General features: G+C 38.5%; 1 protein-coding gene across 1 annotated transcript in view; it reads right to left on the bottom strand.

The window, feature by feature from the left end:
- RAI14 (retinoic acid induced 14) overlaps nt 1–17,460 on the bottom strand; it is a 174,524-nt gene that overhangs the window by 155,969 nt on the left and 1,095 nt on the right. The window lies entirely within an intron of this gene.

Here is a 17,460-nt window from a genome sequence, read left to right as displayed (position 1 = left end):
CGATGGACTCCTCCATTCCAAGGATCTGAAAGCTCTCCACCTACTCATCGCATCTGAGGGGCTTTCCCACTCATACTGACCAACAATGAGGTATCAAGTCCTTATCTCCAGACCCCTCCCCTTCCCGGTTAGCTCTGCATCGTTTGTGCTGAGTAGGAGACTTTTCTAGAATAAATAAATGGTTATGAATCTTTGCTGGTGTGATCCACTGTTAAGTTAATTGAACTTAAAGGAGAAAGAAAGCCAACTTCAGCAAATGTGAAATTCACTCTTAAAGAGTTCGGTTTGTAACATATTGACTATACCCTGGCATGTACCCACGCACCTCCACTCCAGGGGAATTACCCGCCCTAGCTTTAATAGGCCAATTGGCCAAAAACAGAGCAAAAGCTGTATAACCAGCTGCATGATTTACACATCCCAACATCATACATCAAAGATCCCTTAGGAAAGTGATGAACAGTCAGTTTAAAGCAAGATACGCACTCCTCTTCCCATTCTTTATTCTGCTGTCAAATAATGTTATACTGTGAAAAGAAATATGAACTGGCAAACTTTTTTTTTTTTACTGCTGACAATTGTTACAATACAGTTTTTCATTGTTGTTGATATTAATGATGTACCATAGGAGGGAGCAATACTACTGATGAGTTTTCCTTTTGTTCGCCTTTTGCCAAGTCAATGTCATTCAGGTGGGGGCAGCTGAGAAGATGGGCTTTGGTGTGCTGGATATGCTGCCTGGAAAAGTTAGCATGTGTGTATTCTAAAGGAATGGTTGATAAGTTGAAGGCGTTTAAATGTTAAACAACATTAGTGACAATTGTCTAAGGCAGCATCTTGAGCTTTTGATTCCTTGAAGCTTTATCCCTCTCCTTTTTTCTCTTTTATACTTTGGTACTCTGTCCCAGGTACCCCCAAAGAACACATCTGCCTGGTGAGGGGCAGTTCTGGGGCTCCCATCTGCGGCTGTGGGTTTTTCTCCTTACTTAATCATCCCAGCCTCTCACATCAGCAAGTCTAAGTTTGGGTGAGGGATGGCTGTAGAAAGGTCAGATTATAGTTAGATGTGACAAGATAACTTTCATAAATACCTTCCCCTGAAACTCAAAACCAGCTTTGCACTCTACAGAATCTATAGTTGCCTCAGACCAACAGCTGACATCCTGCCACCTGCAGGGGGAATGAGTGATCAAGTATGGGGTTGAGCCCTGTCTTGCCAACAATTTGTAAACTCCTAAGAGTGTCACCAGGATTTAGCAGGTTCCATAAATGAAAGGCATTGATTGGTGGGGCTCAATTTTCATTTCTGAAATTAAATCGTATCACTTCCCTTCTTTCTTGCTCCATTTGCCATCAATATTGGTTCTCCCCAGGTCAGGAATCTCCTAAGTCTGGACAACCAAAAACGAGTCATATTGGGTAACAAGAAGCTGTCCCTAAAGGAAGAGGTAGAGATAGGCATCACACCAGAGCAAAAAAAGTAACCCATCCACTCTATTTGGCCTTTGACCAGGATTGGACTACACTTCTGGGTCTAGTTAGAAGAAGCCTGATTGAGAGGAATGTGCAGATATTGGGCCCAGCCCAGAGAAGGAGAAAAACAAAAAACAATCAGAAGGTTGGAGAGAGGAAGGGAATGTATGCAAAAAGCCCAAATATTCACATTCAAACCACTTTTTTGTGTTTGCCTGGGCACTTTTCCAAATAGGAGGTGACTGTAACATGGAAGAAATTAATACCAGCAGTACTTTTAATAATTTAGTAGGACCATAGCAATCAGACTGACTGCAAACACGAAGTGACCATGATTTTTCCACTTCCCAGGAAACCAAGGGACATGTCTCCATGCTTCCTTCTCACTTAGGATGGGCACCTGCTCAAGTAGTGAGGCTAAGTTGTTAGGAAATAAATATATTCCAAAGCCCTGCTTGTTGGAGAGTGGCAGAGAAGCTAACATTTGAACCCTGGCATTACAGACCCAGGAAGGATTTAACACTGGGCCATTATATTATATGAGGTACCTGAAGCCTCCACAGCTGTGCTGTCCAGTATGGGAGTCACTGGCCACCTGCGGCTGTGGGGCACTTGAAATGTCACTAGTTCAAATAAGATATGCTGGAAATGCTAAATAACACACACTGGATTTCTAAGACTTTAGTATTAAAAAAAAGAGTGGAAAAATGTGTTATTAATAATCTTAATGTTGATTACATGTTGAAATGCTAAAATAGTGTATGATTGAATTAAACAGCATATTAATGTTAATTTCATCTGCTTCTTTTTACTTTTTAAATGCAATTACTAGGAAATTCTAAATTACTGTGTGGTGTTCATTGTATTTTTAATGGATAGCACATCTGTCAAAACTAATATTAGCAGCTAACATATGTTTGGCATCTACTCTTCTAAGTGATAAATACATTAACGACAGAGACCTATATTTAATTGTCCAAACCAGGGCACTTTTTTTTTATTTAGAGAAGCTGTAGGTTTACATAAAAAATCATGCATAAAATACAGAGTTCCCATACACCACTCTATTATAATACATTACCATACGCCACTCTATTTAATACCTTAATATTGTATTAATATGATACATTTGTTACAATTCATGAAAGATATTTTTATAATTGTATTATTAACTATAGTCTATCGTTTACAATAGTGTTCACTGTGTTGTACAGTCCTATCCACTTTTTTTAAAATGCATATTTATTGAGATACAGTCACACACCATAGAAACCATCTGAAGAGTCCTATACGTTGTTGAAGTAAAAAGGAGTGGGACAAATTCTAAAACAGCCAGGATGCTAAGACGAAAGTCATGAACTAGGACTGTCCTAAGCAAATTAGGATATCAGGCCACCCTAATATTAGGTCATTCAATCCTTTTATCAACTCTATAGAGAAGTAACATCATTATCCCCTAGGGATAATGAGGGGACCAGAGCATGGAGAGATTAAGTAATTTGCCCAAAATCACCCAGCTGGTAAGTGGCAGTGCTGGAATTCAAACTTGGGCAGTCTAGCTCTAGAACCTTCCCTCTTAACTACTATGCAGCACTGCCTGCTTAGCATGGGTTAAGAATTTTCTCTATGCAAAATTTGTTTTCCTTAATTGTTAGAGCAACTTGGATGTAGTAGTATCCTGTTTTAGCAAGTGAGGAAACTGAGTTTCCAAAACATCCAGCAACTTGGCAAATTACAAAACTGGAAACATTAAAGCGAAGAGTCAGCTGGAAAACCCAACTCCAGAGTGAACCTCTTAACCAGTACATCATTGTGCCAACAGGCCACCTCTATTTATAAACAACTTGCATATTGATTTCATTACTTTCCCTGGTTCTGGCAGAGAACAGGATGAAAGAGGACCAGGTCCCAGGTGGCATCATCATTGGAACAGGCAACCAAACACCGAAATCTCAGTCTTGGTGGTCTCTCCTTTCTCAGAAGGAAGCATTTAAAGATAATCCAAATAACCCTCTGTGCTGCCCAGTTGGTTGTTCTGCCAAGAATTTCAGAAATTCCAGAAAATATTCTGCCATTATGACTGGCTGTGGAGGGGAACATGAGGAGCTCACAAGCATCAAGAAAGCAGTTAGCTGGTTATCAGAAGAATAAGGGTCATTCATAAAAGCTCCACAAAGTCAGAAACAATACCTTAGCATGTGAATCCATGAGTGTACAGGTGTGGCTTTTCTTGCTTGCTTTCTAGTGGGTCTCAGTCTTGGCAGTCCATCAGAACTACCTACTTTTAAAAATCCACCAGTGTACTGGCACCATATCCTAGGATACTGATTAAATTGGTCTGATATGGTGCCCAGGCATTGGTATTTTATACTTTCCCCCTAGATCACTATAATGTGCCACTGTTTCTTTATTGGCTTCCTGGCTACACCTGGAACATCTGGTGCTTGATTTACTATTGCAAACAGAGATTAGGTGACAAGGAAGGGGTGGTTTTGCAATGGGCCTGGCATAAACCGATGCTCCAGAAAGATTTCTTGATAGAGTGTGTTCTAGTTTGCTAGCTGCCGGAATGCAACACACCAGAGACGGATTGGCTTTTAATAAAAGGGGATTTATTTTGTTGGTTCTTCAGAGGAAAGGCAGCTAACTTTCCACTGAGGTTCTTTCTTACGTGAAAGGCACAGGACGGTCTCTGCTGGTCTTCTCTCCAGGCCCCTAGGTTCCAACAACTTTCCCCGGGGTAACCTCTCTCTGCATCTCCAAAGGCCTGGGCTGAGCTGCAAGTGCTGAGATGAGGAATGCCGAGCTGCTTGGCTGTGCTACATTGCGTTCTCTCATTTAAGCACCAGCCAATTAAGTCAAAACGTCACTCATTGCAGCAGACACGCCTCCTAGCCGACTGCAGATGTAATTAGCAACAGACGAGATTCACCTACCATTGGCTTATGTCCACAGCAACAGAACTAGGTGCCTTCACCTGGCCAAGTTGACAACTACTCTAACTACCACAGAGTGATTCTAAACCAAGCTGCTGTTATTGTTAGCCTGGTGTACCTGTTTTTTCTTATGGTATTAAACCTGAGTTCTCAGATTTTTGTTTTCTTCATTGAGTTAAACTTCTGTTTATGAGATATTTCAATTCATGTATTTTAATCCAAATAGTGCACCCATAATAAATCTGTGTATTCCTTTTCCTTTGAGTTGTTTCTCATCTGTCAGTGGCTTCTTATTTATGTTTTTTTAAAGGCTCTGTAGCCATTTGGCTTCTGTTACTCATTTTCACTTTTCCATTCTCGTTTGTTCTCTTTAAAATCTTTAACAGACTTTGTAAAGTAGCTTGCTTTTTTTGTTTGTTTGTTTTATTTATTTATTTATTGCAGGGGCAGGCTCTGGGAATCGGAGTAGTTTGCTTTTTGTTTTCAAAATTAGTCCTTCCAGTCTGTGAGTGAACACATTTTTAAGGAACATCTTCCATGGCAGACTTTGAATATATGACCACGTCAATCATAAAGAGATTTAACTAAATTCCACCACAAGTTCTTTGTTTGTTTTGCCTTAATGCAAATTCCTGAACCATTCAAATATGCCCGTTAAGCAGGTTTCTCACATTCAAGATGAAGACTCTTCTAAGGTAAAGTTACCATTCCTTGCCTTCTCTTTCAAGAAGAGACATGTTATTTTTGTTTTAGACTCCCTGTTGGAGTTTCAGAATAAAAAGATTAAGATTGTGAAAATGTTTGTCTGTTCCATGGTGAGGCAGAAGAGAAGAGAGGGGAAGAATTGGGGGAACCAGTAAGATCCCTGTGAAAATGTTCCTTCATCAGAGATGAGGTGGAGGAGGGAAGGACCTGCGTGGAAAGGCCAGCAGAAGCAGGAAGAGAGGCTAGGGTGACTTCCTGCCTTGGATTCCTAGAACTCTTAGAATCCAAATGCCAAGAAGACAAATTGGCTTCAAAATAATAGACCAATAAAAGAAAGGAGGACAGGGTTCTGGTGTTAAGGATAGCAAGGTCACTGTTGGCCAACCAGAGGAGAGTTTGTCCTTTTGAATTACATAACAATTTTGGAGGCCCTTTGAGAGAACCGGAAGACAAAAGTGAGTTAGACTTGAGTAAGTCTGGGAACACTTAACCATGAAAAGTCCCAGGGCTCAGGAACAAAGAGAGGGAAGTGGAGGTCTAAGAGGCTCTCATATTTGCTCTGTGGACTTCTGGGAAGTATGTTCAAGCATTTAAAAAAAAATTATTATTTAACTAGCGTGTGTCATAAGAAGGACTCCATTTGTACACCCAACATAAGGCACTCACATTAGCAAATATAAATTATGAGAGCATTCAGCATGTTCTTTCTTACTCTGATTATCCCTCTCCAGTCACATTGCCTTCTGCTCCAGATCTGGGCATTCTTACTTGCATACTTGATTCAGAAGGCTGGAAAAGAATTAGAGGTTAGAGGGGCATTTTTGAGAAATTTTGGAGTAGTGTCCGTAGCCATGTCTGCAGAAGACCAGTGAGAAGAGAGTTGCAGCACTATAGGCAGGGGTCCTTGCAGTGTGGGCTAAGAGCAGACTTGCCAGCTACCAGGCGGCAATCCCAGCTGAACTCCCTGCACCTGCCACCCTCTTTTAATGTGTCTTTGTTTTAAAACATGGAATAAAGATGAGAATTTTTTTTAAGTTTTTTTTTTAAATAAAAGAGAAGTACTCTACCAGTAATGAGTTTGAATCTTGCCTTCATTTACATGCTATGTGATTTGAGGGAGATCACTTAAATCTCTCTTGGCCCCATGTCTCCTCATTTGTAAAATGGGGGTAATGTTAGTACCTGACTCTTGGGTCATTGTGGTGATTAAATAATTAGTATGTATGAAGCATGTACAACAGAGCCCGGCACAGAGTAAGAGCCAAAGAAATGATATTGATAATTATTATATGGAGAAGCATAAGAGAGTCATAAAATCTGAGAGAAAATAGAACAGTGGTCTATGTGGAAATCAATTCAACTGTCCTTAGAAATGTCATTGATTATAGTGCAAACATTTTTAGGATTCTGTTCACTAAGTCTTAGATGGAAAGCTTTATCAATTGGTCAATAGACCAATATGTAAGGTACTGCATTGAACACACAAAGAAGAAATATGAGATGACCTCAATCTTCAAGGAGCATCCAACCCATTTGGAGCGTGGGCATATAGACATACAAGGCAGCCAATGACTTCATGCTGCTCTCTAGTTATTTAGTATAGCACTATTCTGTGGCTTTGTGGGGCCATGTTGTCTGGCAAAGTGTACCATCTAAAATATGATACATACTCTTCTGCTGAAATGTTAGGTGCAGAATACTATGGGAACCAAAATAGAAGTCAATTCTTTCCCACCCACAGAGATTCCTATTCTAATGTGAGCCAGGGTTGAGAACTACTGCTACTCTAGCTTCCATGCCATGTGATTGAAACATCATTGGCATTAGATTCAGCTGCCTATAACAAAATAACAGTGGCTTTAACAAAATTGGGGTTTGTTTTCTCATATTTTGAGGTTTCTGACTTTGGATTAGTAGCTTGGGGAGGTGAGGGGTGAGGTCTTCAGGATCTCTTGATTTTTCCTTCGTTATTACAAGACGGCTTCCCAAGACACCATCAAGTCTGTCTTGCAGGAAGAGAAGGAGGAGTGGATCACCAACTTAGCCTGTCCTTTTAAGGAGATTGTCTAAAAGCCCACCCAACATCTAAATTTAATTGGCTTAAATTGTATCATATGACTATTCCTATCTGAAAGGAAGCGGGGAAATAATAGGTTTGTAGTTGGGTACATTTCACACCAAATAAAATTAAGGTTCTGTTAGTGGGAGAATAGGTTTTGGTGCATGTATTGCTGTGAAGCAAATCACCTCAAAACCTAAAGCTTAAAACAACAATATAATTTACTATTTCTCATGATTCTATGAGTTGACCAGGTGATTCATCTGTTTCATATGGTGTTAGCTGAGGCACTGGGATAGTAAAGATCCAAATAGCTTCACTCATAGAACCTGCAGTTAGCATTAGCCCTTGGCTGGAGTTCAGCCAGAAATTGTTAATTGGAACTTCCATTCTCCTTCATAAGGCTTCTTGGGCTTCCTTAGGGTCTGATGGCTGGGGTCCAAGAAGTGTTCCAAGAGGATAAGCCCCAGTGTGACAATGTGCAAGTGCTCATCAAGCCTCCACTTACATTATGTTTGCCAGGATCCTAGCCAAAGCTAGTTGCATGACCAAGCCCAGAGTCAAAGTAGGAAGGGACTGCACAATGGCATAAATGCTGGGAAACATAATTCATTGGGCACCACGAAAGTAATAGTCCACCATGGGGAGCCATCTGGCCATCTCTGCCACAGCATCATTTGATAACAACATTTTATAATTTATCTCTTAATCCATTTTGCACCGAACATCAAGCTGAACCCTGCCAGCATTGAGTCTGAGAATCCTTACAACAACCTTATGAGGTAGATATTCTTATTATCTTCATTTAGAGATGAGGGGATGGATAAGAAACTTACTCACAGTCACATAATAAGAAAGTACCAGGTCTACAACTGAACCCAGCCTGAATGTTGAGTTCAGGCAGAGATTTGTGAGCATATTCTGGTTTCAGGGAGATGGGAGTAGAGCGGGAATCAAGCAGCAGGAATCTAATGAAACAGTCATTAAAGAAGTAATTTTCCCATGCTTTTCATTGCATCCTCCTTCCTCTCCTCCTTCAGCAGGTACAGAGAGAAAAAATGTGATATGCTTGCCTATCAGATTCAAGGCAGAACTACAATGAAAGAGTTTATACAATTGCTTACCTTGTCAGGTGGGCCAGTGAATGCTGGGACTGTCTTCACAGAGCATAAACTGCTGAAGGCAGAAGGCTAAGAAAAGTATTAGGCAGAAATAGTCAGTTTGATAAGTATTTAGCTTTGGGAAAACCTGAGGAAGAAGTTTGAACAGTGTTGAGGTCTCTATGTGGAATCCTTTGAGGAATCCTTTAAAAGGGAAAAAAAGTTTACTGAATATATATCTAGACAAAATGTCAAAAGTGAGACCACTAACATGCTGAAAATACCTCCAACTTATTTAAGCACAGAAAAAATACTATTCTTTATCTGTTTAAAATGGTTTCTCAAAGTCAAGTCTATGATTTATTCAGTATGCAGAAATATTGAATCAGAATCTCTAGTGGGTGGGTCAGAAAATCTGACCAGTAGGTGGGTCAGACAAGCATGTTTAAAGAGATTCCGGATTGATTCTTAGACACAATAAATTTGCAAACTACTGGTTTAAAAAGTCCTTTTAATATGATGATTTTTTAAAGCAGTGCTTCTTAAACTTTGATGTGCATGTGAATCACTTGGGATCTCTGTAAAAAGCAGACTCTGACCAGTAGATCTGAAGGTCGATTTGAAATTCAGCATTTCTCACAAGTTCACTGGTCTGAGGAACTAATTTTGGTAGCGAGGAGCTACTAAAAACAAATTTAGGAAAAATCAAACTCAGGCCCTTTGGAATTGTAAAATACAGAGGCAGATATAAACAACGTTGATGGGGCGAGGGTGCAGGATGCTCATCCACGCTAGAAGGCATTGTCATTGTCCTTTCCAAAGGGATCGGTCACTAATGAAAGCCACAGATGTAGCAGCAAAAGAGACAGCTTTGACAAACAGCTTAGGATGGGATAAATCAAAAGGTGTGCCAAATGGGCTCTCCTGGCCAAGGAGAGACTGGTGCTCAAGCAACAACAGTTATAAAGGCATTTTTCTAATGAATCTGACCCGAGTTGCCCAGATACTGTGAAAAGAACTTGAAGAGATTCAAGGAATGAAATAGAGCAAAATAAATGAGCACAAATATTTAGATAGGCTGAACTCAGAAGGTGCAAACTCAATTTGCACTTATGTGTTTGTTCCTTTCAACCCTCACTTTTTACTGTGGTATTGTGTTCTTCATAAGTAGAAGGAAGATATTACTATTATGCAATCTGTGCTAGTTTACTAAAAACATATATTTTTATTAATTTTTTTTTTTTCCGCATGGGCAGGCACCGGGAATCGAACCCGGGTCCTCTGGCATGGCAGGCAAGCATTCTTACCTGCTAAGCCACCGTGGCCCACCCAAAACATATATTTTTAATATTTAAAAAATTCACAGACAAGTCTAGATGCACTAATTATGCAAATGTTACACTGGGAGCAGACATATCTGAGCTTAATTTATTCCCCTTCAGAAGGTCAGCTTTATACCATTTGGTAGATTGAATTATGTACCCCAATTTAGATGTGTTCTTAGTCTGCATTCTTGTGAATGTGAACCCATTGAAAATAGAACCTCTTGAGGAATGAAGGTAGGTCTTAATCCATATTACTGGAACTCCTTAAAGAGAAGAAACCAGTAGCCGGAAAGCTGGAGAAGGTCACAGGAAGAAGTCAGAAGTCAGTGGAAACCGGAAGAGCCGACACAAAGGGGAAAGATTGCTATGCGATGGGAGGCAGAGACGCAAGCCAAGGGAACATCAGGGATTGTGGCAAGCCAGCCCCAGAACACAATTCTTCGGGGAGAAAGCATGGTCTTGCTAACCTCTTGATTTTGGACTTCTACCCTCAAAGCCATGACCAATAAATGTTTGTTCTTTTAGTTCAACCCACTGAGTGGCATTAGTCTTAGCAACTGGGCAAACTAAGACATACCCTTTACCTTAGTTCATAAGAGAATAGCTTGCATTTATACCACTCTTTAGAGTTAACAAAGTATTTTCAGACCCACTTTATCTGATTTTTACTTTCCCAATCATTGTTTATATATGGCAATTATTACTATCCTATTTTACAGATGATAAAACTAAGTTACAGAGAGTTTTAGTGATTTATCGAAGGGGCAGACTCAAAACTAGAACCCTGATTTTCTGAATCCCAACCCCAGTATCCATTTGCTGCAATACAATACTTCCAAGGATTATTGGAATTCCATTCAAAGAAGCACAATGGGAAGAAGTCATTCTGTACTCTATAACTGGAGCAGGAACACAATTCCTTCAGACATAATTGATGGAAGTCTAAGTGGTTACAGAAGTCCCATTCCACAGAGCCAGGAAATAGGCTTCTGCCTCCAGATATTCTGAAAAATTTCCCTCTCAGAACACAGAAAACTACCAGTGAAGATACACTAAAAGTTTGGTTAAAGGCACAGCTTAACTTACAAGGGAGAAAATGAATTTCTCAGAGGTATAAAAAATTAACAATAAGTTAAAATCAGAGTGGTAAGCAAGTCTGAAGTAAAAGGCTGCCTTGCGGGTATTTGTTGATCCTGGGAGCAAGGTTCTCTGTAGGGGAACCAGAGCAAAGGACTATGGAAGGATTCATAAGCATCTATGCCTTCAAGTGAAAAATTGGATTAGGGAAAACATCACCCTCTGGCAAAAGGAATTCAATAAGGAAATGTGCTTGGCTTAGGCTTTGGTGAAAGGAATCAGAATCAAACATGTAAAAAAAATATGTAAAAATAAACAGTATTTCCTGAGAATTCATAATCCCAATCTATTTTCCTGGAGTTTTAGTTTATATTACTTTCATGATCCTGGAAACACCAAACAGAAAAATTATTTTAAAAGTACTTCTTGCTCATAATACTCTAAGGCACTTTGCACATGGAGGAATGTATGTCCAATCCAGACTCTTAAGAATTCTGATATCTAAGAAGAGCCTTATAGGAGCTCACAATAAAAAAATTATAAAAACATGAGAAAATAAATCATGAGGGGTTCAGCAACAGGGGACAGAATTAGACCCCAAGAACTTTGGACCTAGAATTATCTAATACAGAATGTAAAAGAGGTATGCTTAAAATATTTATGAAATGACAGAGATAATTATAAACACAACTAATGAACATAATTCATCAGTAATAACTAGGCAGTTTTAAAAATAGCCAAACAGAATTTCTAGAAATATAAAACACTGTTGAAGTGAAAAATGTAACAGAGGCTTTAATAGTTAGATAAATCACAGCTAAAAAAGATAATTAATAAAATGGAAAACAAACAGCAGAAGAATCACCTAATGCTTTGCAGAGAGACAAATATAAGAAAAAATATGAAATTGGGATTAAGAAACATGGAGGAAAAAAATGAAAATGTTCAAAATACATCCAATTGGAGTTCCAGTAAGAGAGAATATTCAGAAGGAAGTAGAGACAATAATCAAAATGATATTGAATATTTTCAATCAATGTCTTCTTCATCACGAGGGATATGATTTCTCAAATTTCAGAAGTACCTCTAGTCCTAAACAAGATAAAGAAAAACCTGTTCTTAATACCTCATAATGAAATTTAGGAAACAAACGATAAAGAGAAGATCATGAAAAGATTCAAACAGAAAAGAGAGATTACATTCAAGGAACAACAATTAGAAGTTTTTGTATTAGCAACAAGAAAATCCAGAATCAGGGAAACAATTCAAAATGCTGTGAGAAAGTAACAGTCACCTTGGAATTATATACCCAGCTAAACCATCACCCAAAAGTAGGTGCAAAATAAAGACACTTTTATGAAAACTTAGGAAAAATATCACCTTACCCAGGGAACTCCTTACCCTCTACAGGGGATTGATCCTCTGTGCCTGTCTCTATATCACACAAATCTCCATGATCATAAAAATTATATACAGCAAAACTTCTATATTTTCTGGCATTGTCAGCATCTTAAAAATTACTCAGGTTAATAGGTCCCTGGAGAGGAAATGTTGGATTAGATGACACTGTGCATGTCTCTAGATTCTAGTCATTTATCTTGTCCCAATTTTTTGACAATGCTTCAGAGGCATGGGTGTGCACATGTGTGCACAAAAACAGTGTTGGAGAGTCTACCAGAAGAGATTTTTGTGAAGGGTAGGAAGTTTATGGCAGTCACGCTTGATATCTTTTCTTGATCTGTGGATGGGGTGAGGAGAGGAAGAGTTGAGTTTCAAGTATTTTTAATATGCTAAGGAGTCCACGTCTTTCTTTTCAGAGTGTGCCTTCCTTCCATTGGAAATACTCATCAAAAGTTTCCTTTTTTTTTCCTTCTGGAATATGATGCTTTCACTTCTCTGGGATAAAGTTCATTTTCTGGATAACTGGCTTAAAGTGATCTGAATCAACTGAAGTATTGCCTTCTGACTCCTCTCAGTTGTCCATGTGCTGCTTTGGACCTCTAAATGGTCACTCACATTGGCTGACTGACCACATAAAAGTTCAGTCCCAGGTCTGGGGGAGATCACTAAGTAAGATCTTCCCCTCTCTTTCTCAAACAATCCTTTCCTGTGTTCTTTTTCTCACCCAAGAGTCCCTGAAAGCAGAAGATTGATTTCCCCCATCTGTACCATGACCTCTGCTCCCTGGGCCATCCATTCCCCAGATGCTCATTTTTCTGGCTATAGGGCTTGCATTGATCTCTAAGACAGAGATGAATGAGGCATTGAAAGTCCAGGCCAGACAGTTCCCCTAATACAGATATGGAATCTTTGAGAGACAAATATTTCTTATGCTATGCACAAGAGGCATGTTGCAGTTGTATGAAGGAATGCAGAACATTCCCTCTGCACCTAGGTGCAAGAAGAGCTCTTTTTTTAACGGATAATTGTAAAATAACTCAAGAATATCTCAATTACTAAGTCTTATTTTGATATTATTTGCTAAACTGTTGGTCTTAATAGAGTTTTAAATGTAAAAGCAAGTAATATATCTAATAGAATATGAATATTATAGTCCATCTCAAATTTCAGTGTTTTGTTTTTTTTTTAGCAGTGGTACCTGGAGCCCCTTAGTTTTTTAATATGCCCTCATTCTTGCTTTAATTTCCACAGAACTAATTCTACCTGGTATTAGAATCCATGGACCCTATTCTTAATCCACTACTTAAAGAATAATTATAAATAGTTATAAAGATCCCACAAATATTTAGTGTCTACCCCTGAGGGTAGTATAATAATAATTACACATTCTCATCCTATTGAATACAGATGTGGTAAAAAGTCTCTCTTTGGTCAATGAAATGTGAATGAAAGTGACCAAATGAAAGCATCAATTCTGGGTAGAAGCTGTAAAATACCATGCATGATTCACTATAATTTTCTCCCTCCTCCATTTTTGGAAATCATGGAAGCAGAGTAGAGATGGACCCATGGAAACCTTGAGTTTTTGAGTGACTATAATGTGAAGAGCTCCCACCAACCTACATGAAAAATGTAACTTGAGAAGAAATGAATTTGGCAATTCTAAGCTGCTGAGATTTTCAAGTTATTTGTTACTGTAGCACACATAGCCTATTGTGACCAATATAATCAGTTGTTTTTAAGTCATTAAAGTTTAGAATAATTTAAATAAAAAGTCTTTTGAATTAAAATTGTATTCTGAAAGCAAGTGCATATTAATGCAGGGTGACAAACTTTTTTTTTTATTAATTAAAAAAAAATTAACTAACACAACATTTATAAATCATTCCATTCTACATATGCAATCAGTAATTCTTAATATCATCACATAGATGTATGATCATCATTTCTTAGTACATTTGCATCGATTTAGAAAAAGAAATAGCAAGACAACAGAAAAAGAAATAAAATGATAATGTAGAGAAAAAAATTAAAATAAAAAATATATATATAAAAACAAACAACAACAAAAAAACTATAGCTCAGATGCAGCTTCATTCAGTGTTTTAACATAATTACATTACAATTAGGTAGTATTGTGCTGTCCATTTTTGAGGTTTTTTTTGTCCATCTAGTCCTGTTGCACAGTCTGTATCCCTTCAGCTCCAATTACCCATTATCTTACCCTGTTTCTAACTCCTGCTGGACTCTGTTACCAATGACATATTCCAAGTTTATTCTCGAATGTCGTTTCACATCAGTGGGACCATACAGTATTTGTCCTTTAGTTTTTGGCTAGTCTCACTCAGCATAATGTTCTCTAGGTCCATCCATGTTATTACATGCTTCATAAGTTTATTCTGTCTTAAAGCTGCATAATATTCCATCATATGTATATACCACAGTTTGTTTAGCCACTCGTCTGTTGATGGACATTTTGGCTGTTTCCATCTGTTTGCAATTGTAAATAACGCTGCTATAAACATTGGTGTGCAAATGTCCGTTTGTGTCTTTGCCCTTAAGTCCTTTGAGTAGATACCTAGCAATGGTATTTCTGGGTCGTATGGCAATTCTATATTCAGCTTTTTGAGGAACCACCAAACTGCCTTCCACAGTGGTTGCACCATTTGACATTCCCACCAACAGTGGATAAGTGTGCCTCTTTCTCCGCATCCTCTCCAGCACTTGTCATTTTTTGTTTTGTTGATAATGGCCATTCTGGTGGGTGTGAGATGATATCTCATTGTGGTTTTGATTTGCATTTCTCTAATGGCCAGGGACATTGAGCATCTCTTCATGTGCCTTTTGGCCATTTGTATTTCCTCTTCTGAGAGGTATCTGTTCAAGTCTTTTTCCCATTTTGTAATTGGGTTGGCTGTCTTTTTATTGTTGAGTTGAACAATCTCTTTATAAATTCTGGATACTAGACCTTTATCTGATATGTCGTTTCCAAATATTGTCTCCCATTGTGTAGACTGTCTTTCTACTTTCTTGATGAGACAAACATTTTTTAATGAGGAAGAGGCATTAACTCCTTCATCCCCAACAGCTCACAAATTGGGCTTCTCAATTTCAGTTCAATTCCCAAGTCACTCCAGACAGTCTGGGGCAGGGATTGATAAACTTTTTTGAAACAGTCAAGGTAGTGAATATTTTGTTTGCAGCCATATGGTCTCGGTCACAAATATACAACTCTGCCATTGTAGCTCAAAAGTGGACACGGATAACGAGTAACTGAATAAGTGTGCATGGGTTCCAATACAACTTTATTCACTAAAACAGGCAGCTGGGCCATAGTTTCCTGACCCCTGCCAACTGCTCTTTTTTTTTTTTTTAATTTTTATTAATAAAACCAATTAACAAACAAACACAAACATTCTTGACGTATGAACTTTCCATACTTTGTGTGCAGTCAATGGCCCACAGTATCATCATATAGTTGCATATTCATCACTGTGATCATTTCTCAGAACATTTACATCACTCCAGAAAAAGAAATAAAAAGAAAAAAAAAATTCATACATACCATACCACCTTATCCCTCCCTCTCATTGACCACTTGTATTTCCCCCTGCCCAATTTATTTTAACATTTGTTGCCCCTATTTTTTATTTATTTTTTAATGCATATTTTTTACTCATCTGTCCATACCGTAGATAAAAGGAGCATCAGAACAAGGTTTTCACAATCCACAGTTACTTTGCAAACACTATGTCATTATACAATCATCTTAACCTGGCAACCACTCTTAAAGGACTAAATAAGGTGTTCAAGAATATTGATTCATTTTTTTCATTCACTAATCCATCCATCCATTCATTCATTCAACAATGATACTCTGAGACCTCCTATGTCCTAGCCAATGTGGTTAGCCTGGGCACAGAACAAGAAACAAGACTGACAAGATCTCTGCTCTCCTTGTGCTTAGAGAAAAGTGCAGGAAGACTTACAATATAGAAACAAACATAAACAAAGTATTATGTAACCCAGAAAAGCCATGTTTTAATTCCAGTCCAATCTTTGGAGCAGCTGTTTCTTTTAATCCTGATCCAATAATATGGATTGGAATCTTTGATTAGATTATCTCCACGGGGATGTGGTGTGGCCAATTATGGGTGTGACCTCTTGATTAAATGGAGATGTAATTCCACCCATTTCAGGTGGGGCTTGATTAGTTTACTGGAACCCTTTAAAAGACGACCATATTGGAGAGAACCAGAAATGACAGAGTGATCAGAAACTTCAGAACAGAGCTGACAGTCAGAGAACAGAGACATGGATGGAGATGCTTGGAGCCCAGCAGACATCACTATGAGATGTTAAGCAAGCCAGAACTTGGGGATAGCCAAAGGAAGCCAAGAGATGAAAGTCAACCCCAGAGAAGCAAAGTGAGAAACCCTTACAGGAACAGAAGCTAAAAGTAACAGAACCCAGGAGCAAGGGACCAACAGATGCCAGCCACATGACTTCCAGCTGACAGGTGTTCTAGACCAATTGGCCTTCCTTGAATATATATGTATTTTTACAGCAGCCCTAGGAAATGACCCTAGGAAAGAAAGACATTGTTGAAAATGAATCATTGCAGAACTTCCATTTCCAATCAGATCGTTTTCCCAAAAACCCTCTGACATACGCTTTGGAAAAAATTTTTAGGAAACCACGTTAAGTAGCCAGAAGTTTGGTGCTAATGATGAAGTCTGGAACCAGGTTCTCTGTTGTTGAATCCCAATACCACCAGTTGCTGGTATGGGAATTTGAACAAGTCAGCTCACCTTTTTGAGTCTATAAGCGCCTGCCTCATAGAGTTTTTGAGAGGATGCAAGTAAACCACTCAGCCTAATGTTTGATGCATAGGAAGCCTTTATATCAGGAATGATGACAATCCATTAATAGTCATTAACTGCCCCCTTTTTAATGATTATTTATAGTAAGAGAATTATGTTTTCTTTCTTTCTCCAAAACACAAGTGTTACTGAACATGAAGTACTGTGACCAAAGAGCAATTTTGGAATGGAGCAATCTCTAGACCTCATCATGCTAAACCTCTACATTTTATCCACATTTTTCTAAAACCACTGTTAAATCATTGGGCATTTGGGATGCAGCATAATAAGAAATGTTTTAAAAAGCAAGGAAATTACCAAATGGGGGATTTGTTCGTTTTAGGGATTTGGTTCTATTCCCGGTTTATAAATCAATTTCCTCTTCCATCTCAAACCCAAACAGTGCACATTCCTACATAACTATGGTTCTTGGTCTGTTTGTGGAACTAACCACCTAGGAAGTTGTATTTACAGGCAAAGAACTTTATCTTAAGTTTTCTTTGAAAAAATGGGAGGAGTATA

Source organism: Tamandua tetradactyla, chromosome 9 (genome assembly GCF_023851605.1).
Source record: "Tamandua tetradactyla isolate mTamTet1 chromosome 9, mTamTet1.pri, whole genome shotgun sequence".
NCBI classification, from domain to species: Eukaryota; Metazoa; Chordata; class Mammalia; order Pilosa; family Myrmecophagidae; genus Tamandua; species Tamandua tetradactyla.
This window is presented reverse-complemented; position numbering and strand designations above follow the sequence as displayed.